Raw genomic sequence first — 22,861 nt, forward strand, 5'->3', positions numbered from 1 at the left:
AAAATGAAAGTAAGTTTGAAAAGGGGCATTGTTAGTTCTCAGGTACAAAATCACATGAATGTAACCCACAGTGAAAGCCTGAGTAGCCACCACTTGATATATATAGCCATTATTAAAAAACATCTTGCCACTTCTAAATGATACTTAATAAACAGAAGACATAAAACATTATGCTGGTACAAAAGAATAACACTGGACCTCTATCTTACACCACTCACAAAAATTAACCTGAAATGGATTAAGGACTTACATGTTAAGACCTGAAACTGTAAAACTCCTAGAAGAAAAGCAACTTGACATCAGTCTTGATAGTGATTTTTTGGACAAGACAGCAACAGCACAAGTGACAAAAGCAAAAATCAGTAAGCGGGACTACATCAAACTAAAAGGCTTCTGCACAGCGTAAGAAGCAATCAACAAAATGAAAAGGCAACAATGGAAGAAAATATTTCCAAACCATGTATCTAACAGGGGTTAATATCCAAAGTATATGAGGAAATCATACAATTCAATAGCCAAAACACAAACAACCTGACTAAAAAATGGGCAGAGGCTTCGGATTGTCCAAAGCCATACAAATGGCCAACAAGTTCATGAAAAAGTACTCAACATCACTGATCATGAGGGAAATGCAAATCAAAACCACAAGGAAATATCACCTCATACCTGCTGGAACAGCTATTATCAAAAAGATAAGAGTTAAGTGTCGGCAAGGATGTGGAGAAAAGGAAGCCCTTGTGCACTGCTGGTGGGAATCCAAACTGGTTCAGCCACTGTGGAAAACAATATGGAAGTTCCTCAAAAATATTGGCCATTTATATCTCAATAAAGGTGGAAAAATAAAAAAAATTTTTTGCTAGGAAGCACACTCAGAAGAAGATGATAATGAGAGTTATTGGATATAAACTGTCTAAGAGAAAAGGATCAGCGTAAGATGCATTAGAGACAGGTTAAACAGTCAAGACTAGCAAAAACAGATACAGAGGGCTAGCTTTCAGATGCAATTCCCTTAAGATGTAAATGAAGACCTAGACACACACTTCAAAACCCAGAAGTAAATAAGCAGAAAGAACACAGGAAAAAGAAACCCTAGCCATAGTATAAAGTTTCACTTAATTTCGTACTTTGGAATTTAGTACCTTTAGTTTTATTTTTTTAAAGATTTTATTTATTTATTTGACAGAGAGAGCGAGACAGCCAGCGAGAGAGGGAACACAAGCAGGGGGAGTGGGAGAGGAAGAAGCAGGCTCCCAGCAGAGCAGGGAGCCCGATGCAGGGCTCGATCCCAGGACCCCAGGATCACGCCCTGAGCCGAAGGAGGATGCTTAACGACTGAGCCACCCAGGCGCTACAAGGAATTTAGTACCTTTAAAAGCAAATTTTATGAGAGGTCAACGTCTATCTCTCTTCTGAATATTTAGGTTAGAGAGAAATAAACCTAAAATTTATATCACAGTGAATCTTAACTAGATAGAAACATGTCCTTGTGTAAACACTAATTGTATACAAGCACTACTTATATGGTAAAGGTATCAGACAACTGGCATGCTTCATTATGTTCTATTTATCACTGGTGGGGTAGTGGGGAAACTGAATATTGTATAGCAGTGCCCACTTTATCTTGACCAAAGGCATTCCTATCACCTGGCTGCCAAGCTAAAATCTCAAAGTCTTCCTCAGCATCTTCTTTCTCACCAACCCAGTCACTAAAACCAGTTGATTTAATGTATGAAATGTCATCTCCATTCCTCTCTTCATTGACATTTACATGCCTAACACCCTCCCCATAACGTTATGCATACCCAGCTGATGTCCCCCATCCTCACTCATCCTTCCATAAGATGCTGGGTTCAGAGTCAACCAGCCTTGAACTCAGATCCTAGCTTTGGTTCTTACTAGCTATTCTTATTTCTAAAAAGGGGACGGTTATAACCATACCCCATACAGCTCCTATGAAAATCAACTGGGTTAATGAAAGTCAAGTGTAGAAGGAGTAAGGGAAACCTCACTGAAAATAGAGTCGGGAAGCCCGGAAGGGGGAGCTCTCAGCAACACACCACTCGCCATGGCCTGCATAACCTGCAGCAAGAAGGAAAGTAATTCTTATCTAGACAAAGAAAAGGCACTTTTCCCACAGGAATTTTATCTCCGGCTTTTAAGAAAAAGAGGGACAATCTCTCCCCCACTTCAAAAACTCTTCTTTTCTAGTGAACTTTTGTTCACAACAATCTTCCCCAATTTTCTCCTAACGCCTAATAAAAGCAACCTTCCCTTTGTCCCTTTGGACTTACCTGTGGTTTGCAATAGTTTGCTTGTCCTAAATTGCAATTCCTCTGCTATTCCTGAATAAACTCATTTTGCTAGGAAAATAACTGCCTATTTTATTTTTAAGGTTGACAAGTGGCACATAATTAATGTTAAATACAAAATACATATCACCATTATCATCAATATTTCTCCTTTCCCTCACTGCAAATATTTTTTAGTGCAATTCTGATCATACTATGATCAGAAATATTAAATTAAAATATTTCTATGGATGTCTATTTTATACGGGATACAGTTCAAAGCCCTTGGTATAGCATAAGAGACATATGTAGGAGTGCTGACAATACTGGCCCTGTCTTTGGCCCTCTATCACGTTTCAATCGATGACCTCTTGTTCCAGCTCCCCTGGAGATTAACATACATACCTTAGAAATGCCTGCCAAGGCTGGGATAGGGGGAGGCTTGTTTTGGCCTGTGTTAGAGATAACATAGTCTCCCCCTTCCTAACGCACAGGTGGTGCCTCCAGATCTAATTAAAGGTTAGCTGTTGATTAGGTGCATGCAAGCCCTCTGAGGTGTGTGCAAACCTTTGATCTCACTACAGTGCCCTTCTGCATGTCCCACTGCTCTATAAAATATGTGGACTAAGGTCTGGACTTTACAGAAAATAACTATGCAGCTGCCGTGGATCATCTTCTCATCTTCTGCAAGATTCCCCTCATCGCCGCTGCCCCTATCACCACCCCCACCCCCAACCACTGTCAGTAGATTACCCTGGAAACTGTATGGAGTCACCTGCTTCCTCTTCAGGTCTCAAAATGCCTTCTCAGTTTGGAGGACACTTTACTGTCCCTCCCTCACCTTCTAACAACATAAATCTTTACAATGCACTTACTTACCTGTCTGGCCTAATTTCTAGCCATTTTCCCTAACTGTGAATCCCCTTCCTGCCATAAATCTTCCCAACCACTGTTCCCCCAACTCAGCACACTCCTTTCTGTGCCCATAAGGACAGGCAGGGGAGAGTCAAAGGAGCCAGCAGATTACACTAGATGGCTCCCATAAAGCCTCCACCACTACAAGGAGAGATCACAGCCCCACCCTGCGACTATGGTGCCCAACTCTGCCGCAGAAAGAAGGCTGCACCAGGCTCCTGAGGCCTCCCTCTGGCTTTGCCATCATTCTAGCTATTACATGGCCACCCAAAAGTTTTCTGCAAAGCATTTACTTTCCTTGCTTATGAATCAAAGACAGCATATGCTTGTTTACCTCACAATCTCTTTGTAAGAATCAAATAAAGTATTAATAAGAAACAAACTGGGAGAGATAATAAAGTACTATAGTCATGTTGGTCACTGAATGACATGACCTCAATATACTACTACTGGGTCACAGTGAAGTCAAAAGAGTATTAACTCTTCTGTGTCTGCAGCAGAGAGTGAAGATCCCCTACACAATTCCTTAAACGTGTTTTAAGGCACTACAGCAAATACATGCCAGGAAATCATTCCCTGTTCTTAATCTTTGCTCCAGCATGTGCCTCCTACCATCCATAGATGCCTAAGGCCAACCCCAAGCCTCTAGGCCTTATCTGGCACTTCTATAGGTAGAAACTGCTGCCTTAAATTAAATCACTGGGCAAAAATATCACCCTTGCTTTACAGAATTAAAAAATGAAGCTTTAATCCTTATCAAAATCTCAATAATGTTTTTTGCAGAAATAGAAAAATCTATCCTAAAATTCATATGAAATTCTGAGACCCCAAAAAGCCAAATCAAACTCAAAAGAAACAAAGTTAGAGGTCTCACATTTCCTGATTTCAAAACTTACTACAAAGTTCCAGTATCAAAACAGTGTGGTACTGGCATAAAGACGGACACACAGACCAAAGGAACAGAACTGAGAGCATAGAAATAAACCCTCACAAATACAGTTAAATGATTTTAGACAAGGGTGTCAAGACCATTCAAATGGGAAAAGGAGTCTTTTCAGCAAACAGGAAAAATAAATTTTTTATTTTATTTTTTAAAAGCTTTTATTCATTCATTCATTCATTCATTCATTCATTCATTCATTCATTCGAGAGAGAGTGTGCATGCGTACACAGTTGGGAGAGGGAGAGGGAAAGATTCTCAAGCAAGGCTCAATCTCAGGCCCTGAGATCATGACATAACAAGAGTTGGATCCTCAACAGACTGAGCCACCCAGGAAGCCCAAAATGGGAAATATATCCACATACAAAAGAATGGAGTTGAATTCTTATCTCACACTATATACAGAAATTAATCCCAAATGGATCAAATAAAACTCCCAGAAGAAAACATATGGGAAAAGCTTCATGACATTGAATTTGGCAATGATTTCTTGGATAGGACACCAAAGGAAGAGGCAACAAAAGTAAAAATAGAGAACTGGGACTACATCAACATTAAAAACTTCTGTGCATCAAAGTACATTATCAAAAGAGTTAAAAAAACAACTCATGGAATGGGAGAAAATATTTGCAAATTATATATGATAAGGAGTTAATATCCAGAATCTATAAAGAACTCATATAATCCAACCACAACAAAAAACCAACCAGATTGAAAAAAAAAAAAATGGGCAAAAGACTTGAACAGACTTTTCTCCAAAGAAGGAACAGAAATGGCTGATAAGTACATGAAAAGATGTTCAATATCATTAGTCATTAGAGAAATGCAAATCAAAATCAAAATGAGACAAGTTAGGCTGGCTACTATTTAAAAAAAAGGGGGGGAATAACAGATGTTGGAGATGTGGAGAAATTGGAACCCTTCTGCACTGTTGGTGGGAATATAAAATGGGGCAGTATAGAAAACAGTATGGCCATGCTCAAAAAATAAAAAAACAGAGTTACCATCTGACCCAGCAATTCTACTTCTGGGTGTATCTAAAATAATTCAAAACAGGGACTCCAAGAAATATCTGTACACCCATGTTCACAGCAGCATTGTTCGCGACAGCCAAAAGGTAGAAGCAACACAAATGCCTGCTGACAAATGAATAAACAAAATGTGATAAATGTGATATATACATACAATGGAATTTTTTTTTTTAAAGATTTTATTTATTTGACAGAGAGAGAGACAGCCAGCTAGAGGGAACACAGTCAGGGGGAGTGGGAGAGGAAGAAGCAGTCTCCCAGCGGAGGAGCCTGATATGGGGCCCGATCCCAGGACTCTGAGACCACGCCCTGAGCTGAAGGCAGACGCTTAATGACTGAGCCACCCAGGCGCCCCCACACAATGGAATATTATTCAGCCTTAAAAAGGAAGGCAATTCTGAGACCTACAACACATATGAGCCTTAAGGACATTACACTGAGTGAAATAAGCCAGTCACAAAAAGACAAATACTATATGATTAAACTTCATATGAGATATCTGAAATCGCCAAAGAGAGTAACATGATGGGTGCCTGGGGCTGGGGGTGGAGGGGAATGTGAAGGTAAGAATTTCAGTTTTACAAGATGAAAAGAGGTCTGGAGATGGTAGCACAACAATATTAATGTAAAAATGAGGCTCCAAGCTCCAAAGTGAGGGGCCCTGAATGATTGTGAAGAATTCTAATTCATCCTTTTCATTTTTTTGGGTGTAGGAACAGAATTAAAGTCCCACAGGTAAGAGACCAGAGAACAGGATCCTAGTACACAGCTTACTACCAAAACAAAATGAAACAAAAAGAAAAAAGTACAATGAGAAAAGATTGAAAGACAGAAATGACAGAAGTTAAGTGGGACAAAGACAACAAAGTAGGCGGCACAATCACAGGAAGAGGATGAAGGGGAAATTCCTGTTTTGCTGCAATAGAAGTCTGCAACTATCATTTATCTTGCTCTGGGTAGAGCTGAAGTCTGTGGAAATTCCCATATAAGGTAGTTTGTTCACGGTTATTGCCTCAAGCAGATATCATAGCTCCCATCTGAAAAAGGCATTAGGCGTTTGGAAGAACTGATTCTTTTGTCAACACCATGCATATATACATTAAAAGCTGTGGTGCCATTCTTAATGGTTAGTAGATTTGCCAAGACATGTCATTCCCCTAACTAAATATGGTTCAGAATCTAGCACCCAATGCCACAGTTTTCCTGTGGTCGTTACTGGTGGTGGTGATAAAAATTGGTATGACTTTACCACTCTCCATAAATGGCCCTTCGGTCAGTAATATGCCTTACATGATACAGTAATGACTTTCTTTCTTTCTTTTTTTCGATTTTATTTTTATGTAATCTCTATACACATTGTGGAGCCTGAACTTACAACCCGGAGATCAAGAGTCACATGCTCCACCGACTGAGACAGCCAGGTGTCCCACATCTTTACTTTCTTAATTTTATTTTATTTTTTATTTTTTAATTTTTTAAAAAAGATTTTATTTATTTGACAGAGAGAGAGAGAGAGAGAGACAGACAGACAGACAAGCAGGGGGAGTGGCAGAGAGCCCATTGCGGGAATCGATCCCAGGACCCTGAGATCATGACCTGAGCCAAAGGCAGACGCTTAACCGACTGACCGCCAAGGCACCCCATTTACTTTTTTGACACACAGTGTTTACATTAGTTTCAGGTATACAACACAGTGACTTGACAACTCTGAACGTTATGCTCTCTGTTTTTACTTGCTTTTAAAGAGCAGTCCTCCCTTTCATGTATTGTACTTTTCTTTTATAGTTTTCCATCTTCTCTTAAGATGAAAAACATGACTTCAAGGCAGAGCCTCTACCCTAGATTTTCTAGGGTGAGTCTCAATACCTTTCTTGGACCTATGCTAATTTGGTAGCCACTACCCACATGCTGCAACTTGAAATGTGGCTAACCCAAATCAAAATGTGCTATAAGAGTAAAATGGACTTGGGATTTCAAAGATTTAGCTCACAAAAATGTAAAATATCTCAATAGTTTCAATATGTTACAAGACATGTATATAGTTTGGACATGATAACAGCTTGGCATATGGAGTTAAATAAAATATATTATGAAAATTAATTTTTCACCTGGGTACCTGGGTGGCTGTCGATTAAGCATCTTCCTTTGGCCTGGGATCAAGCCCCAAGTCAGGCTCCCTGCTCAGCGGGGAGTCTGCTTCTCCCTCTCCCTCCTGCCCCCCACCCCACTCGTGCACACACACTCTCTCAAATAAACAAATAAGATCTTTTAAAAAAATTAATTTCACTTGTTTCTTTTTGTACATGGCTTCTAGAAAAATTTAAACTATACACGTGATATGGCTCATGTTATGTGTTTATTGGATAGCACCAATCTAGATAATATAAGCCTTGTTACAGAATAAAGAAATGTAGCCCAGAAAACAAGGGGGAGTGGCAGCCTGGACTCTATCTCTTATTAGCCAGGGCAAATTTCCTCACCTGCAGGATAGATTCTTCATCTATAAATGTGGGCATAATAAAACCCCTTCACGGGCTCAAAGACTAACAAACAGAAGGAAAGCATTTAGTATTTAACAGCACAAAGTGCATTCTCAGTAAATGTTACTTCCCTTTCTTTGAAGGTTTAGAAACCCTGTGAACATGTTGAGTTGCTGATGTAGTCATCTTGTGGTTAGTCATGTAAAGTCTGGATCACAATTTCCTTTTTTCCTTCCTTTCCACTCTAATTGCTTCCATAGAATCACCCTTACCAGGCAGGGCTGTGGGGTGCTTTCTAGGCAAAATATGTCCCCTTCTCCACAGCTGCATTATTTATTCCCATCCTCCGTTTACCTGCCATATTCATCCCTTCACCTCTCTACTGGTCCACGTGTTAATAAGTCATTAAAATTAAGGTCAAAATTCTGGTTGCGGCTCACTTTCTCCTTAGGACTATTATCAACAGTTCACTGCTACTGACTAAATTTGAATGTAGCCTTGTTCTAATTTTCGCTACTTCATGTGTGTAAACTCCATTCTCCTAAGATGCATGGATACATCCTTTATTTCCCATTAGTGTCTCATCAGATACACAATGAATGAAGACCTTTATAATGGTCTCAGATATAAGTAAAACCAAACTGAATACTGACTTTCAATTACTGGCCAGGCCAATCAGGATTACAGGGAATAAAAAGCAGTTTCTTTGACTAAGAAATCACATCTGATTTGGCAGTCTGGGGTTTATTTCTGGCTGATTCGTCTGTGAAAAAAATTCTTTTATGAATTCCTTCAAACTGTTGCTAACAATGTGCTGAGCTGGCAACCCTGAAAATGATTCTTCTCTGGGATGATGGTATTTTCTTATTTTCTACCCAACTTTTCCCAAATTCTTGCCATTATTTATTATAAATGCCAATCCTTCTGAAAGTCTGGCTTAAAGAAGTTTATTACACATCAATGTGATCTAGCCTCTTGATCTCATTCCATCTCTAGGACACTGTCCACAAGGACAACTCCAGGTGTGAGTGAGGCTGGGAGATGGAAAAGAAGGAGCAGCTCCTGACAGATTTCATCCCTTTAGAAAAGATGGGGGATGGTGACAGAATCAGACAGGGAGAGGGAAAGAATTGGTGAGGGGAAGAAAACGTAAGAGAAGGGGAGAGATTTAAGAAAAAAAAGAACAAAAGAGAGAAGAAAATCTCTTCAATGGTAGTCAGGCAATGGGAGAGTTTGAAGAGGATCACATTTATTCAGAATGGGAAAAAAATCATGAAGATCATCAAATACTCAATAGAACTTGGTTTCTTTCAACCCTGAGCTCCAGTAGTTCTGGATCTTAAAGGATACCTGTATGAATGATGTAGAGTAAAATAAAAAACAAAGAGGGGAAACAGTTTGGTGGTCCCTCAAAAAGTTAAACATAGAATTACCATATGGTTCAGCAATTCCAATTCTGGGTATCTATCCCAGAGAACTGAAAACTGGGATTCAAACATATACCTGTACTCTTGTGCTCACAACAGCATTATTCATAATAGCTGAAAGTTGGGAACAACCCAAGTGTCCTTCCACAGATGAACTGATAAACAAAATGTGGCATATCCATAGAATGCAATAATATTAATTCATAAAAAGGAAAGAAATTCTGACACGTGCTACAATATGGATGAACCTCAAAAACATTATACTAAGTGAAAGAAGCCAGACAGGGAGGTCTTATGTTATATAAGTCCACTTATATAAATATACAGGGGAGTTAATGCTTAATGGGATATACATCTGTTTGGGATGATGAAAAGTTTTTAAAATAGATAGTGGTGATAGTTGTACAACATCATGAATGTAATTAATGCCACTGATTTTTCACTTAAAAATGGTTAAATTGGCACATTCTATGGTATATGTATTTTACCACAATAAAAAAAGAAGAGAGGGGGCGCCTGGGTGGCGCAGTTGTTAAGCGTCTGCCTTCGGCTTGGGGCGTGATCCCAGGGTTCTGGGATCGAGCCCCGCATCAGGCTCCTCTGCTGGGAGCCTGCTTCTTCCTCTCCCACTCCCCCTGCTTGTGTTCCCTCTCTCGCTGGCTGCCTCTCTCTCTGTCAAATAAATAAATAAAATCTTAAAAAAAAAAAAAAGAAGAGAGAAGGGAACATTTCTTGACCACCTAAATCCCACCAAATATCAAGCTAGGACCCTTGTACGTGTCAGTTAATCATTACTACCTACAGATTAGGAATTATTGCCATTTACAGGTGAAGAATCTTGTGACTCAGATATTTTATAATTTATTAAGAACCATACAAGTGGGGATGCCTGGATGTCTCAATTGGTTAAGTGTCTGCCTTTGGCTCGGGTCATGATCCTGGGGTCCTGGGATTGAGCCCCACATCGGGCTCCCTGCTTTGCAGGGTGCCTACTTCTCCTTCTCCCTCTGCTTGCTGCTCCCCCTGCTTGTGCCTTCTCTGTCAAACAAATGAATAAAATCTTTAAAAAAAAAACCATATAAGTGGCAGAGGGAAGATCTGAACCCACATCTGGTAGCTCTAAAATCCACAGTCTTTCAACTATACCAAAGTGTTTGAAGGATAAACAGACTCAGTTAATAAATACATGAACAAGAAAGGCAGCTTCTCCTTACAGGTCTGAAACTGTCAAACCAGTGACAAGAAAGACCATGAATGGCGGAACACAAAGAACTACATGTTCAAATAGTTCCTCAGGCTGCAAACTTCCTTTTGCAAGTTTTTAAGCTCCATAAATATATTGCTAAGAGAACATCTGCCTCTTCTCTCTCCCAACCCAGAATATTTGGTAAAATTCGTTTTTCAATTTTTCCATGTTCTATATATCCTATCCCAAACTCTCATCTGGGGTGGGAGAGTACCCCTCCTCACCCCCAACAATACCACCATATATCTGTAGCAATGTTTGATATATAAAATACTTTCCTATACATCACCTCATTTAATTCAATTAGGACATCATCTCCATTCTGTAGACTGGCAAACTATGCCCCCAAAGTGATGCACTCACTTGGAGCTAAAATCTGACCTAGTATAGACACTGGGTAGAGGCAGTTATAGAGGCGCTGTTCCTATATGCATCTTTCTTCTGAGAATGAATGGGCCAATCAATGTATTGATAGGAACTTTCAGGCAAGATGAAATTCAAAATCACAGTAAGGTCTCTGCATTTAAAAAAAAATTGTACACACACACACACACACACACACACACACACACACATAAATGACTAAAGACACTGTTTGAAGTTCCCGTAATAGCTTCCTTTTTTTTGTCTGGGAACTCCTGGAGCTGCTGAAATGAAGAAACAGTCCATGAGACTTAATACTCCTTGCCACCCATGGTAAGGCCCTGGTTCAAGTACCCATCACACCACTTCGTTGAGACCTCTACTGCAAGATGTTCACATATCTGCTCTCAACAACTGGAACTATTTCTCAGTCATCTTTGCATCCCCAGAATTGAACACAGTGCTTATCATGGAGCAAATAAGTCCAATGTCGATTGTGTGAAGGAATCGTTGACACAACCTTTCATATGGTATTACTATCTCCACTCTCTGATTCTCCAAGTCCATCCTCCACACTGCAATGCTACCATATACTTTCCCTGCAAAATCACCCCAAAACTTTATATTGCATTCAAGAGCAGTACTCCATGTGAACTCCCTATCACTCTTATCCCACAAACACATCTTACATCCTAGCACATTAGATGACTTTGAATATCTTGAATTCATTCCAAACTCATTTACTGAGCACTTAGAGCTCTAGGCACTAGGATACATGAGGGAACATGAAAGACAAAGACCCTGCTTCATGGATCTTATAATCTAGTGGAAAAGGGCAGGAAAGACATGGTATCTGAAAGAAAGAGGAATCAAGAGCAGGGCACACATCAAGTATGCCCTTGCAAACCAGAATAAGGACTCCAGGTTCCATTCTAGGTGAGGTGGAAAGGCAATGGAAGGTTCTGAACAGAGAAGTAAACTGACCTGCAAACCTTTGCTCAAGATGTCACCAACTCTGGCTAGAAAACACCCTTTCCCATCATTTTTTAAATGCTGAAATTTACTCATTCTTCAAAGCCCAATTTAATAATCAATTAAATGGTGCTGTCCCTGAGGTCACTTCTCCTTTTGGTTATCCCCCAAAACTTGACAGTACTCATGGTGGTCTGATTATGCTTATTTGTATGCAATTTTTTTTACACCACTGTGTGTATGTTTACCCAAAGTACCTTACTCATTTTTTAACTCTATATGCCATGCATAGTGCCTTGTTGTTGCAAACTAAAGTATGTACCCTTTCTATTAATTTGCAAGACCAAAGCAAAGCGATCATCCTTTTTTTAACTTTTTCTTTCATGTCCTTGAAAAAAATAATTGTTTTCCTAATGCTATAACTATTCCATATTTTATGACTATGTGTTTGTATATAAAAACATATATCTACGAATACATAACCTATATAAAATAAGAAAGACCCTAATACATCACCCCATTCTATATCACAGCTATGTTCCTCTCAAGATTACAATGCTCCTGGAGATTGACTGAGAAATAAATGTTTTCATAAAACCTTTAAATCTCTAAGGTAGTTCACTGTGTAAGGCAGATCATGTGTAAAGCACAAGATCCTTTTGGGGTGAATAATCACCTCTCAATAAATGTTTTACAAATATAGATTTGGCACATTAAGGTTGCTTTAAAAATGGCCTGCTAGTTTTTATAGACTTACACAGGTTAATGAATAAGTAACTCAAATAGTTATAGTTGCTTTTTCCACACCATGGCAAGACACATATTCACTAAGCATAATGTTAAACAGTATATGATTGTTTATTTTAAGACCCTACACAGAATTTGGGTTAAACATATTTAATGTAATAAAACGACAAGAAGCATTACTATAAAAATACTCTGTGTTTCTGCAGGACCATAAACTATATGGCACTAAACACTATCAAGGTGGTTAATGTTTTCTCTGCAAATATAAGGGTATAGCCTCCCTTCTTCACCCTCTTTGAAACCAATAAAACATAAAGTTGCTTTTACATATGCTCAGTAATTAAATATGCACCCGCAGGAAGTAAGAACCACAACCATTACGCTTTGTAGCAGCGAAAAGAAAAATTTAATTAGTATGGCCAAAAGCTACTACAACTTACCCAAGACTGTTCCTGTTACTGGATATACAAGTTTAGACGAATATCTTTTCGATGAATGTCTTCTCTCAAACTTCCACTCCTCTGTCTTAATTTTGTACACACAGCCCCACTTCTGCAAAACCAAGTCGATATTCCAAGCACTTTACCCGATGTGCCTCCAGAGTTCCTTTCTCTCACTTCAAGAATAAAGCATCTCCTTCCTGGTACTTCTGCTCTTGTTTTCACTCATTTATCAGGGCCTGGGCAACCAGTTCCAGATCAGTGAATTATCTTTAAAAGCTCCTGTTTCCTACACTGTATAGTACTTCCTCATCTTAACTTTGTGTCTGTTGCCTTGAGCTATATTTAAGCCAATGAAACCAGGCTGAGGGCTTTTTTTTCCCCTGCATTCAGTCAAATCATGTGACATGGCGTGTTACACGATAACCCCAAAGTTCTGAAGCAATAAGGCAACACCCCTAAATGTCATAACTCATATCCTGTTGAGTTGTTTTATGTACCTTACTAAGAAATTCATCCATAAACTTACTGAAAGCATTTGTAATATGCAGAAAAGACTTAGAAAGAAACCAATAATCAATCAGCATAGAAGGAGGTGGGGCTTTCATAAAAAGATGGCCTCCACCCTTTTGGATCTTAACAGTATCTACATGTTTCAATTATTAGCACTTCTTTTACTTCTCTAATGCTTTACCACTTCAGTTTTGAGCGGCTCGTCTTTATTTTCTCTTCCTGGTGGCTCAGTCCAAGTTTAGAGACAGGAGGGCCAAACTCCAGCAGACAGAGCCAGGGAAACAGCTCCTTCTGTCCCAGATATCCTTGACAAACACAGTGCAGAAAAGGAGCAGGGCCAAGGCTAATGAGGCCTCACACACCCGACTGAGTCACCTCCCAGGACTCCTGGGTGCCAAGTTTCCATTGAAGAATAAGAAAGGGATCTTTGGTTGAGATGGAGGAACTCAGGAGCACTAATTACAGCCTTCCGCTTCCATAAATGATGACTTCCTTGTCCGGACTCACTGAGAATACTACAAGGAAGTTCCTTAAGCAATTTCTTTATTATAATGCAGTCATTTTTAGAATGATAACAGCATTTCTCCAGTTATAGGTGAATCTTTAAAAACAAGAAGACAACTCCTCACCTTTGCTTGTTATGCCAACACTTGAGACTGTACTGGCAGCATTGTGAGATGGCGACTGTCAGTAGAACGGCAGAAGTGAAAGGCACCCTGAAGGGCCATCTACTCCACAGGGAAGCAGTCTGCTGTCTGGAGAGGTGAAAGAGCTCACCTGAGACAAGCTAGAGGCAAAGTGACCTCTAAACTTCAGGGATCTGCCCAGCAACCCTGGGGGTACCTAAAAGGCTCTACTTTCATGGCTCACTCTAAAACCCCACCATCAGAGCTGGGTTTGTACTTCACACACAATACTCAGCACTGTACAATTCCAGCCAGAGGACTTTTCTGGCCTTGATTTACTTACTTTCTTTTGGGGATGTGAGTGGGATGTAGAAGGAAGCTGGAAGTACAAAAGCTGTTTGTGGGTGAGAAGCAGCCTCCCCCCCTAGTCCCACCAGGGACAGTACTATACCACAGATAGAAACCCTGGAAAGCAGCCACGATCACTCCTGGGAGAAGGAAAATAGAACGGAAGTCTTCTGAGCAAGATTCCCAGCATATTGAATTCTCTTCAAGAAAGTAACTTACATTATTGCAATTAAAATCCAGAAGAGGCAAACAATCCTAGCATATGTCCCTATATCACCACGCACCGTGAAGGAAACAGGGCAGTGTGATGGACAAAGGGGCATGCATGCTTAGATCAGGACAAGTCTATCTTGAGCCCTTCCAGCTACTATCTCACCCCCTCCTCCTCTCTTCAGACAAATTTTTCTAAGCAAGAGCAAATCCAGAAGACATTTTTCAATCTTTCTTATTTGACATTTATAAACAATGCTCTCCTGGAAATTTTCAAATCAGTACCCTTGGTCTCCAGGCCATTACCCTTGTCTTTCTCATCATCCCATCACTGTCTCCTCTGCAGGATCCCCTTCCTCTGCCTGCCTTTTGGGTGTGGCAACTCCTCCTTTGAACCCTGGCTCTCTGCCGGTCTTGTTATGCATATTCTCCCTGATGACTTCACCATCTCTCATGGCTCCACTACTTCCTCCACGTTAGCAACACTGGCCAGACCTTTCTCTTGAACTCACAGTCATGCATCAAATTGTCTGCCGGCTGCTCTCATGGAGACGTCCTAACTCAAAATGACTGAATCAGTCACCCCCTCCCTGCCATGCCCATAGCCAGCTCTACCTTTTACATGCCCTCTCTCAGGTATGGCAACATTATCAAACTGGTCACCCAAGCTAGGAATTCCCTAGTTGCCCTTGACTTCTTATCTTTAAGCCATCTAATTCTGCTAATTTTAATTCCTAACTCATTTTCAAATTTGTCCTTCTGCCCATATCACTCTCATTTTTTAGCCCTGTCACCGTTCTAGCCCTCCTGATTACTGGTCTGTGGCTGCAGCCTCTTAACTAGGTCCTCTGCCTTCAAACAAATCCAGGAGACTGAACCAGCAACTCATCTAAAGAACCAGGGGTCTCTCTATGGAACTTGCTTAAACACTACAATGGCTCTCCAGCGCACTGAGCACAAAGGTAAGCCCCTTAAAGAAGCAAACAAACCCTACCTCCCCTGACCTGCCAATCCTCATCTCGACGCTCCCTGCCACTCACTTTATGCAACCCAGCAGTGACACATGCCATGCAGGCCCTCATCTCAGTGCTGCTGCTTATGCTGTCCCCTCAGCCTGGAAGATCTTTCCATCTTCCCCTTGCTAACTCTAATATCCTTGTACAACTGAAGTGAAGCATCAGACCTTCAAAAAAACCTGTCCCAACCCTTTTCAATCCCGTTCTCTGTTCCTCATCAGGCACCCCTCTTCAGGGCTCCCGTGAGGCCCTCTCACTTATATGGTAAGAGCTTCTTTTTCTAACCTGCGTGAGGGCAAGAACTGGGCTCCTACTTATCTTATGCCCTTTGTGCCTATGTCTGCCATACACAGTAGGCACTTAATAAAGTTTAAACTGAGCCTGTAGGAGAAGCAGTGGTTCTTATCTTACAGATAAGGAAAATGATGCTCAGAGAGAGGTTACATGACTTCTTAAAAGTCATCCATGGAGAAGTCTAAGAAGGGAACTTGGAATGCAAAAATGTACTAGCTAAACTGAAGTCTTTTTCATAAAAGCAGAAAGCCTTTCAAAGCTAAGCATGGTGACAGCAGGGAATGTGTCTAAATTTTTATTACTGTTACCCTAGAGCCTGACAAGGCGTTATTTTGCACACGGGGAATATTTAATAAATAATGGGCGGCTTGCTAAGACTGTATACAGAGAGAGGGTCACTTTCACTTATACACTGTGCAAGAGTGGGTCTGCTTCTCTCCAGCAGATGGAGCTACAGTTCCCTATGATCACCAGCTACAGTTTGGGTGATTGGTAAAAGAACCAGATCAATAGCCATGCTTCCTTTTTCCCTTATAAGTCTCACACAGATAAAAAGAAATCAGCAGACACATTTTCCATAGAATATTCTCTGGACACAGATCTATTCTGTAACTTTTTCAATGACTTTGCATATCTTTTCCTCTCTGGCATTTAAAAAAATCTGGGGTAGTCTCACCCAATTTGATTTACCCAATCTATCAAGTGCTACTGAATGTCTACATTTTTCTTTTTTTTTTTTTTTTAAGATTTTATTTATTTATTTGACAGAGAGAGACAGCCAGCGAGAGAGGGAACACAAGCAGGGGGAGTGGGAGAGGAAGAAGCAGGCTCCCAGCAGAGGAGCCTGATGTGGGGCTCGGATCCCAGAACGCTGGGATCACGCCCTGAGCCGAAGGCAGACACTTAACGACTGCGCCACCCAGGCGCCCCTGAATGTCTACATTTTTCTATATGCCTCTTAGGTCCTTCTTTATGAAACACACTTATAACTCAGCAAGTTCATCATGTTCATCCCTAGACATATGCTTTCCCTGGTGTGTCTGCCCTATTTCACTTGAGAAAACATTCGGTTTCCAATTATCTCATCTAAAAACAAAACACAAAACAAAAACCTTTTCAATATATATATATTTAAAGATTTATTTATTTATTTGAGAGAGAGCAGGGTGGAAGGGGAGAGGGAGAGAAAGTCTTAAGCAGACTCTGCCCTGAACCCCTACACAGGGCTCGATCTCACAACCTTGAGATCATGACCTGAGCCAAACCCAAGAGTCAGATGCTTAACTGACTGCGCCACCCAGGCGTCCCTCAATATATCCTAATTGCTCTCTTAAAGGCTTGAGGTTCTAAACAGGATAAAAAGAAATTAATACTACCTAGGAGAGTACAGCTCACAGTAAAATCCCAAGCAAACTTCATTTTTCACTCAACTTACAAATTTCATGGCATTCCTGAAAAACTTAGTGTTTACTCAAACTGTGTAAAGGTAATCCATGATTAAATCTAAAACAGAATTAGGGGGGTGCCTGGGTGGCTCAGTCGGTTAAGCGTCTGCCTTTGGTCAGGTCATGATCTCCAGGTCCTGGGATCGAGCCGCACACTGGGCTCCCTGCCCAGTGGGGAGTCTGCTTCTCTCTCTCTCTCTCTGTCCCTCCCCACCACTTGTTCTCTCTCTCTAATAAATAAAATCTTTTAAAAAAAAATAGAATTAGGTGCTATGTTCAGATAATTATAAAAGTTTTTCTTTTTTTCTTTTTAACCTGCACTGAAGTCCTGTGGATGCAAAGTCCATGATATCTAGTATCCTCGGCCCTAGCCAACTCAATGCCTACGTGCCCCATGCCCAAACCATCGAGGTAACAAAAAATACCCCATAAGTTCCCAGTTGCTCCTTAGGGAACAGTTCTAGCCCTACTGAGCACTACTGACCCAGAGGATTTCTGAGGCCATTAAGCTGCCGAATGGCAAAAGCACTGATTAAAGTATCTGAAGGAACCACCTGTCAGGTTTTGACTTGACCTACAACACTGAATATTATTAAAATTAAAACACTGTAACTAAAAAACTTCCAATTATAATTCAAACTTTTTAATCAAGTAAGTCCCCAATTTTCAAGTATTTTCAAACTCAGGTGAAATTTTGTCAAAAAAACAGTGTCATAGAAAAGCAAGCCTTGTCTAACCACAGTAATATCCAAGAAAGAACCTAAACGGCAATACTTGGTCCTAAATGCTCCTAGCTCTGGGAGTCTTTTTGAGTTTGAGCAAGGTAAAATCCCCTATATCCACTCAGACCTGAAAGTGTCCAAAGTATAGGAGCATGAGAGGGGGTGCAGGTTGTAAATATCCACGGAAATAATGTGTAAAGACTCTAGTTGCCCAAGGACATGACAGGAAAGGGACAATCCTAGCATATGCCCCTATATAAGAATGAGACAACCCTGATGGCAGAACTGGAATCCTAGAAGTAACCAAGCGTGTTTAAGGTAAACATGGTCTGCTTAAGTATGTCAACTGAACAAACACTTCAAAACTGAATGAAAGCCCTGTTCCCTGCCTGAAACTAGCTCTTCCCCACACAAGGTACCACCATTCATTCACTCAGTGGCCAAAACCAGAAACACAGGACTCATCCTCAACTCCTCAAACATCCCCACAAACCTCCCAATATCCAACTGCAGAGTCCTTTCTTTGCTGCCTTTTAAATATGTGAGTTTATCCACTTCTTTCTAGCCCTGTGGACAGTACCTACTTCTGGCATCATCACTTCTCCCTTGGATTACTATAATATTGTCTAATAGGTCTCTGGACTTCAACTCTTTCCTGATCGTTGTCTGTAACCCACGCCCTCTACACACAGTTGCAAAACTGCCTTAAAGGCAGTGCGTCTCCCTCCCTCCACTCTCTGTTTCAGCTCTGGCTCTCCTGACCATGGAACAGGCAACTAATTAGACAGGGTGTGTTCTTATCCCTGGCCATGGTGACTGGTCCTGATTTGGGCACTGGACCTGAACTAAGCTAATCAGATTCTATTTCTTGAAAATATGAATCTGAATAGAGACTAATCCTCAGCAGGTAGAATAAGTCAACTAATGGTATTACCCTACAGAGAAAAGTCCACAGGTTCTTCTGCTGAGATGCCGGGAGTTGCTCTAGTTGTTCATCCTCTCAGAGACCTGGATGTTTGGCCTTTTCTTTAGTCCCCTGAGCCACCCTGCTATCTTTCCAAAAAATTCCTTTGAGCTCATGTTTGCCAGAGTTAATTCCTGTTATTCAAAACCAAAGAAACTTAAGTAACAATAAAAGCAGCCCCAATCTGACACAAGACCCATCCTGATCTAGATGACCCTGATCCCACTTCCACTGCCAAGGTCTACTTCCTACTTCACACACTCTGAGCCAACTATGGGGATCCGCCACACCTCAACATCCTACGTTCTCGTCCCTTCTGCTCTTCCTCTCTAGAATGGCATGTCTGGATGATTCTCATCAACAGGTGGGAGTCAGCCTAGATGTCACTTCCTCTGGGAAAATTTCACTGAAGCCCCTCAGACTACTTATGCTCCCAGAGAGCCTGGTACCTAGTACTCCTGAAATAAAGCTTGAGACCTCACAATTTGTTGCCTGATTTCTTATTAGTCTAAACCCAAATGGAAGTTTATTACAAATGGGATTCTTACACAAGAGTGTACCCCCACACGTATGTGACTCCTGCCAAAGAGCAGATTCTCAGGCTCAAAGAAATGAACAAATGAGAAAATCAGATGTCCACTTAAACAATTCAAACTACTATTGAGGAAAGTGTAATAAAAGTTTAAAAATAAATATTTTGGGGGTGCCTGGGTGGTGTTTTAATTCAGGTCATAACCACAAGGTCGTGAGATCAAGCCCTACATGGGGCTCCACACTGACCATGGAGTCTGCTTGAGGTTCTCTTACCCTCTCCCTCTCTCTCTAAAATAAATAAATAAATCTGCATTAATAAATAAATAAATACGTACATACATTCATGCATAAATTTCTTTGGAATCAAGAGGTCCTGCACATTCCACGTTAAGTTCATTTCAATATTAATTCATATTCAAAATAATTTAACTATGTGTTCACTTTGTGAAAATTCATCAACCTGTGTGCTTTAGATTTGTGTACTCTTTTATATGTATATTAAACATTAACCAAAAAAATTATTTTTAAGATTTTATTTGAGAGAGCAAGCTAGAGTGAGCACAAGCCAAGGGGAAAGGCAGAGGGAGAAGCAGCCTGATGCGGCTCGATCCCAGGACCCTGAGATCATGACCTGAGCCAAACGCAGACGCTTAACCGACTGAGCCATCCAGGCGCCCCTTAACAAAAAATTTTAAATGCACTTAACATAGCTGAAAACCACAGCTTTACACTAGTAATAAGTTCAATATGCATGGAAACACTATATAATGCTGGAAGGTGCCCTGATTACAAGTAAAAGTCCCTGGATTACAGTCTTAACTGTACCACTTATTAGCTGTGACATCTTGGTTCAGTCAAAATATTTAATATTCAGCTTTAGCAACTACAAAATGGATAATAACCATTCTGTCTAAATCTCAGGCTACACAAAGATAAAATGAAATCACAGACATAAAAAGTCAAACAAGCTGTTTTTGTTACAAAATTCTGTATGATCTCAAATTGAGTTTTAGCTGAAAAATAAAAATCAGAACTACAAAATCCCATGAATGCATACCCAAAAAGGTGATATGGGATAATGAATCTAGGGTGCTAACCTGAAATACAAGATTAAATTTATTCTTGTGGAACAAAAAAAGGATACCCCTACATCCTCATGTTTCTTGGGAACTGGATTAAAAAATTATTTACATTTTATGAACTAAAACAAACATTTCTCATACTTATGACAGCTGAGATGCTTTTGAGAAAAGCACTAAGCCTTCTGGTTAAAGGAACTTCTATGAATGGGGGTAGAGGAAAGCAGAGATATTTCATACTCCATATGGTCAAGATCTTATCATACCACCAAGTTATACTGTTAACTTTAAAATTGCAAAGCTATTTCAGAATATAAGTGCTTCTACTTAAAGAGAGTATATAACAAATTGGATTGGGTATATGTTTAGAAATACATGAAACAAGTTTTTACAAACTCAAGTGCAAAGGATGTGCTCTGCCAAAAAATGAAGATGGAAGATGAACTGAGTCATAATTAGAAATTACTGGTGACTAACTGGCAATTTATTATATACTTCCCTACGGTGTCAAAACATGTACAAGCTCATAAGTGCATTCAATAGTCACTTGGTAAGAAGGAAGAATAGACAAAGAAAATTTATTTCCCAGAAAAAACAGCTTTTCATTTTTTAACTGCTGCATTTTTAAGTTCCTGGAAATGCTAAACAGTAGTTTAAAAACACATGGAGCACCATTTTCCTTTTACTTAAAAAGTGAAGTTTTATAATACAGAGAAATTGTTATTTGTTTAGAATGTAAATGGGTAAGGGCACCTGGGTGGCTCAGTCGGTTAAGTGTCTGCCTTTAGCTCAGGTCATGATCCTGGGGTCCTGGGATTGAGTCCCCTGCTTCTCCCTCTCCCTGCTTGCGCTCTCTCTCACTATTTTTCTCCCTCAAATAAATAAAATCTTAAAAAAAAAGAATGTAAATGAGTAAAAACAGTAAAAATTAACTTTTGAGCCCAAGCAAATGTTAACTTATCATTACCCACTTTGTACCATTAAAACAGAGGGGTGAGTGGCAAACAAGTACCTGTAAATTGAAAACCTCCCTTCATTTCCATTTCAACAAATATGTACCCAATGACTACCATGTAACTAACTGTTGAGGGTGCAGGGCACTAAGGATGAATAAGGCACAGCTCCTGGCCCTGAGTAAGTTCCTAGACTGTGAGATACATACACAGCACATGACAGTATTCAAGAAATAGCTGAGGCAGTGTTGTTAAGGAGCTGTAGGATAGAGAAGCAGCAGGAGAGACTTTAGGGAGTAAGTGACTGAAGGGAGTCTCTATTGGCTGTGCTCACAATGAAGAGGAGGGAAAGGAAATTCTCAGGGAAGGGAATAACAAAAAAGCACCACCTGCTAGTACATGTCAGGCACTGTACTAAGCCCCAGGGAACAAAAAGGAGACCATTTCACTGCTTTTAATGAGCTTACAGTTCAAGGGAGACAAGTAATGGTCACCGATTATACAATAATATGCTCAGTGTACTGACAGTTCTGAGAAATCATATTGTATTCTGAGAGGTTCAAACCCATTTTCAAGGAATTTGGACATATGAGTCAAGATCAAACCACAGTGTCAGGAAGTTTGAAGCAGTAACAGAAATGAGTGTCCTTATTTGGGGTGGTCAAAAACCTGTTAGCACTTTTCTTCCTACGTAATGGGAGCGCTCTCTGTCCTTCTAGTACTGATCACTCTCTCTCTCTAGGGCATTTACCATATGCTGCCATATTATTAAGATAAATCCAGACACAAGTTAACTAGACTTACTGTGGTGATCACTTTGCAATACATACAAATACTGAATTATTATGTTATACACCTGAAACTAGTATGCCAATTATAACTCAATATGAATAAATAGATAGAGAAAGGAAGGGAGAAAGAGAAGGAGAAAGGGAGGGAGGGAGGGAGGAAAGAAAGAAAGAAAAAAAAAGAAAGAGAGAGAGAGAAGAGAAGAGAAGAGAAGAGAAGAGAAGAGAAGAGAAGAGAAGAGAAGAGAAGAGAAAGCTTATTTTACCTCTCCCTACTAGATTATAAGCTGAGACCAGGAGATTGTTCCTTACCTTAAGCTTAATGATAATTGGGACTGACTTGTTATCAAAAGTTCTAATTCAACCCCCTCATAGGATGAGTAAAACCTGCTACCCAGTAGCTCTTGTTCACGTACGTAAATCCTAAAACTGTATTAAAAAAAACAGAGCTAGGGACGCCTGGGTGGCACAGTCGGTTATGTGTCCAATGCTTGGTTTGGGCTCAGGCCATGATCTTTGG

At 40.2% G+C, this 22,861-nt stretch overlaps 1 protein-coding gene across 1 annotated transcript in view; it reads right to left on the reverse strand.

The window, feature by feature from the left end:
- Positions 1-13,202, reverse strand: part of LIMS1 (LIM zinc finger domain containing 1) — an 87,317-nt gene extending 74,115 nt beyond the window's left edge. Inside the window, exon 1 of the mRNA XM_034658909.1 lies at positions 12,850-13,202. The gene's annotated coding sequence lies outside the window, so the exon portion shown is untranslated. The remainder of the gene's footprint in view (positions 1-12,849) is intronic.
- Between the last annotated feature and the right edge of the window lie 9,659 nt (positions 13,203-22,861).

Source organism: Ailuropoda melanoleuca, chromosome 4 (genome assembly GCF_002007445.2).
Source record: "Ailuropoda melanoleuca isolate Jingjing chromosome 4, ASM200744v2, whole genome shotgun sequence".
Taxonomy (NCBI): domain Eukaryota; kingdom Metazoa; phylum Chordata; class Mammalia; order Carnivora; family Ursidae; genus Ailuropoda; species Ailuropoda melanoleuca.